This window comes from Mastomys coucha, unplaced genomic scaffold (assembly GCF_008632895.1).
Source record: "Mastomys coucha isolate ucsf_1 unplaced genomic scaffold, UCSF_Mcou_1 pScaffold8, whole genome shotgun sequence".
Taxonomy (NCBI): Eukaryota; Metazoa; Chordata; class Mammalia; order Rodentia; family Muridae; genus Mastomys; species Mastomys coucha.
In genome coordinates, this window is record NW_022196914.1 from 2,147,134 (window position 1) to 2,152,323 (window position 5,190).

A 5,190-nucleotide genomic window follows, 5' to 3' on the forward strand; every position below is an offset into this window, starting at 1 on the left:
AAAAAAAAAGATAGTATCTTCAAGAAATGGTGATGGTCAGACTGGGAGTCTGCCTGCAGAAGAGTAGATCCATAGTTATCACCTGCACAAAACTGAACTCCAAATGGAGCAAAGACCTCATCATAAAACCAGTCACACTGAAATTGATAGAAGAGAAACTGAGGAATAGCCTTGGACTCATGCACACAGAAGACATTCTAAACAGAACAGCAGTAGTGTAGGTAGTAGTAGTAGATCAACAGTTAATATATGGGACCTCACACGACTGAAAAGCATCTATGAGACAGAGAACACGGTTATTCAGACAAAACAGCCACTTGCAGAATGGGGAAAGATTATTTTCCAATTTCACATCCAATATATATTCATTTATATTCCATATTCATCCATGTATCCACATTCAAAATATATAAATATATATAAAAATAAAATAATCAAATTAAAACTGGAGTTCAGATCTAAACAGAAAAGTTTCAGTAGAGAGAACTCATATGGTTGAGAAACACTTAAAGAAGGAAATGTTCAACATCTTTAGCCACCAGAGAAATGCAAATCAAAGCCACTTTGAAATTCCATCTCACACAAACCAAAACCAAAATCAAACCAAACCAAACCAAACCGGATCAACCAAAAACCAAACCAAACAATCCAAATTAATATTTAATTTCAAATCAATTTACAATGGAGTAAAAAACAGATGTTAATAACAAATCTCCAAATATTTGTTTATTTGTGGATATAAATTCCAATTCCTACTTTATTTAGAATGTTTATGTGATTACCTTCAGCATTTGTATAAACTAATTACCTTGGAAATTGTTTAAATGTTTTTACGATAAGGATTCTTTTAGACAGCAAACAAAAAAAATCATGAAGTTGATACTGTTATTTAAGTGATGTAGGCAGGGAAGCTGAACACTTGACAATGTATTAGTTGCATACATTCATCAAGTGCCACATCACAGACTAGGACTTAAATCTAGAGAAGTTGACTGTTCTGCAGTGTCACATGCTCCTTATGTGATGCAACTTCTACTTCATCTGACCTTGTTGATCTTCTCCTCATCTGTGGTCTCATTATAGCCTTTGCTAACAACCATGGCCTGTTTGCTGTTTTAGTATTACAAAGAAATTAATATGTGAAAATTTGAACTTTGATATTCAGATTTGTTTGTCCTCCTTGTTCATACAGAGAGGTCAAGGTGAGCATTCATCTACACAGGTGTTCAAAAGAGACATAGAAGTACTATATTTCTTGAAGATAATAAGAACTCAAAGCTGGGTCTAATACAAGTAGAGGCTTCATTGACTGTGTTGTGTCTCTTCCCTCATAGTGGTGCTTTTAGCCAAAAGTTTCCCTGGAGGACCTGCTTTTCCTTCAATCAGTCATGCTCCTGTCTGCTTTCCCCCATGGCACTCTTAGCCAAAATCACTTTAGCAAACTCAGATACCATTCAACCTTCACATAAAAAACATGTCCAGACAGCATGGAAGCTCATTTTCTTTCACTTACTGATTATTCTTTTAGTCTTGGCCACATTGTCTTCTTTTCATTTACTCTGAGCTTGGGCTGGCCTTTCCATGTATTGTGAGAAATTTGCTCGATTATTTCTAATTAGCTCTATTTTTATTTGCAAAAGGTTCCAGATGAATAAATACCAAGAAGGAGAAGTCTCTGACTATAATAGGGGCCTGAAACATTGTTACTCAGTTTCATATTTCTAGAATTCTTTTTTTTTACAATTATAGCTTTTTCCTTTGTCAGTTTATTCCAAATAAATAATAATAACTGTTTATGATTAAACATATAACTTAGCATTTACTTCAGAACAAGATATATCCTTCAAAATGTTATCAGATTTAAAAATGTGATTTAACTTCTAGAAGACTGCTGATTAGCAGTTGATGTGTTCATTTTCTGCTTATTGGAGTCCCTTGACTGCTTATGGTGACTGGATAATCTGATGTAAAGACAGGAAAGGTAAAAGAAAAAAAAGCTATGAAAATTTACCAGAAGCAAAGAAATCAAACAAGCAACGAGGAGAAAGTAGTGGTTAGTCAGTGTCTGCAAAAGTGTTCAAATGAGATACTTTTGACTCCAAAGCCCCCTCAGCTTGCTATCTTGGGTACAGGAAGTACTCTGAGATTTGGTTGGCTTAATTTATGAGTCAGCTCTTCCTATAATAGATTAATTCTATTTAGCATTGTTCTCCAAGGTTCTGGTCAGACTACATGCAATGAGTTTTCATAATTTATCAGTAACTCAGACGAAGCGCAAAGCACACTCTAGCTCTGAGAAATAAAGAAAAAAACCAATAATTTGTAATTTCTAGCATTCCCAGAGCTATGAATTTATAACAATGAAAATGGATCTGATGTTGCCCTGATGGAAACTCAATTCCGCATATTACTTTACAGGATCTGGCTTGATGATTAGAATTTTGTGAGAGATTTCAATCCTTGCTTCCGTGACACACTTTGAAACTGATGACAAAAACATCCTACCTTTTATTCAGTATGAGATAAGCAATACACAATGTGAAAGTGTACCTTCTGTTGTAGTGTCTATGACCTCTGAATCACAGAGGTCAGACAAAGAGATCTTAGATGATATCAGTTGGATTCTAGTTGTAGTAGCTATTTGTGTTTGTCTTCCTATCTTTCACAGTATAGTCAGTTATTTTCTGTGTTGTATAATTATTTTCCATTGTGTAATATGCTTTATCCCTCTGATAGTTGCCAATCCAGTATTTTGAATGAACTATTTATTTGTGTTCTTGAAATTATTTTTCTATTTATTTGGAAAACTGCTCTATCTTTAGTTCTTACCCAAATTCTTTCTAGCTCCTTGTTTCTTTTCCAGGCCAATAAGCATGTAAGGCAAATGCCAAAATATGCCCAAAAGTATGGGTTTTTTTCCCTTCAATAAATTTGACTTTCTTGGGATTAGTTCCCCTTATAGTTATAGCTTTTGTAAACTTGACACAGACTTAAACACACCCGGGAAGAAAACATCTCAGTTGAGAAATTTCCTGCCTCAGATGGGCCTGTGGACATTTTATTTAAATTCTGTAGTTCTATGTCTGACGTCAAAGGGCTGTAATGGCTGAATCCTTCAAGATTTGTTGACTCAACACAATTTTCTCTCTCTCAGGTTAGCTCCACTCTCTTTTCTGCAGCCCTCCTCAGCAGATATTACATGGCTCTGGATCTTCTAACAACTGGAGGTCTCCAATACAATCCAAGCATCACTTTCACAAATTGATGTAATGATATCTCAAGGCCTCTATGTAAAGCAGTGACTCCCTGGCTTCTGTGGCTACCATTAACCATGGATGAAGATTCTACAGTCTCTTTAATCATCTATTCTTCAGGACAGTACAGTCAGAACCATGTGTCCATTTATGCTAAGTTCATCTGTCCCTTTGGGATAAAGACTGGTACCCTCCTTGAGTTACATTTCTACAACATTTTCTTTTGTCCCACTTGCTCTTTTTCATTGTAGAATCACATAAGAGTGATTTCTAATAACCCTACGGTATGGTTGTTTAACTTGAACTGTTTTTTGGATGGGCAGTGAGATTCCTCACAGCGGGAGTAGGAGTATCTAATTTGCTTACTCTTGGTATTCCTTTTTTTTTTTCTCTTGGGGATTCTCATCCAATTGGTTATCCAATACAAAATGGTCTTTCCTGAAAACATAATCATACAATTAACATTATACTAACTAAGAAGATTGTGTTTATAGATTTAGGAATACATACATACATACATAATACATATATACATACACACACAATATGTTTTCACATGTAAAAACAGTTATAGGAAAAGTGATCATAATCATTTAAAATTATGCTTCATCCCTGGTGATCAGCATTCATGGATAGTACTCTTCATGATACCAGAGGATAAAGATTAATCACAAATATCACCCATGTATAAACCTGGGACCTCTACCTGCCTGGAAGTTATATTGGTGTGATAGTGGCACAAATATTATGGAAACTATCAGCCACTTTCTGGTTGGATTTAAGACCTACTCCATGAAATGAAACCCATACTTGAACCTGACACATTAGCCAAGATCCTGATACTAGATAATTTAAAGGCCTAGAGGAAAACCTACTATCATTATTATGCTAAAGGAACAGCAATTAAATGACTCCTAGTGATACTCACAGATCAGTGAATCACTCCATCAGAGAAGCTTCTTGAAGTAGAAGGGAATGAACTCAGAGGCTCAGAACTGTATTATGTGTAGAAATTGAGACATTTCAGAGTACTCAGTCATAGGTGAGATGTCTTTGTCAGACCCCTACGCTGGAAGGATCTATGCTGGAGAGGAAGCAAAAGATTGGAAGAGTCAGAGGTGATGGATGACTGTAAGAAACCGGTGTCTTCGAGACACAACAGGATGGATGTATCTATGAACTCACAGACTGTGTCATCATGTTTAAAAGCTGCACAGGTTCAAGCTAAGTGGGATTCAGCACTGAGAGGGGGAAGTAGACATTGGTTCCTACTCATAACTGAGAAGCTGTTTGCAATGGATACCAAAGGGAAAATCAGTTTTCTTGTAGAGTGACACTGGGTATATCAAACACACTCCAGGCAAGCCCTATACTCAAAAGTAGTTGGTGAGCACAAAACACACTTGATCCTCCCCTCACCTCCCCTCCCCTCCCGTCCCCTTCCCTCCCCTTCCCTTCTTTTCTTCCCTTTTCTTTTCCTTTCTCTTGCAGGCCTTTTATTTGATTTTGTCTTGTTTTGGCACTTTTTGTCTTATTTGTTTGTTTTGGTTTTCACTTTTGTAGTTCTTTCATTTGAAAGAAAGAAAACATAAATTTATGTCGGTAGGGAGGTGGGAAGGATTGGGAGGAGTTTCAGGGGAGAGAAAGCTTTATTGAAATATAACATATGAGAAAAATTCATAATTATAATTGCATCATTGTCCCTTTCCTTTTCTCCCTCCAATTCTTCCCTCTTCTGCTTGCTCTGAAGTTTGTGACCTCTTTTTCTTTAATTGTTGAGACATACTTTTGTTTATATATTCATAAAATATAAACATACTCTGCTGACTTTGTGTAATGATACTTGTATGTATATGACTTCAGCGATGTCTTTAGTGGCTAGCCAATTGGGCCTTGCCTTACATGTTCCCAATTATATGTAGCTCCTAACCCCAAA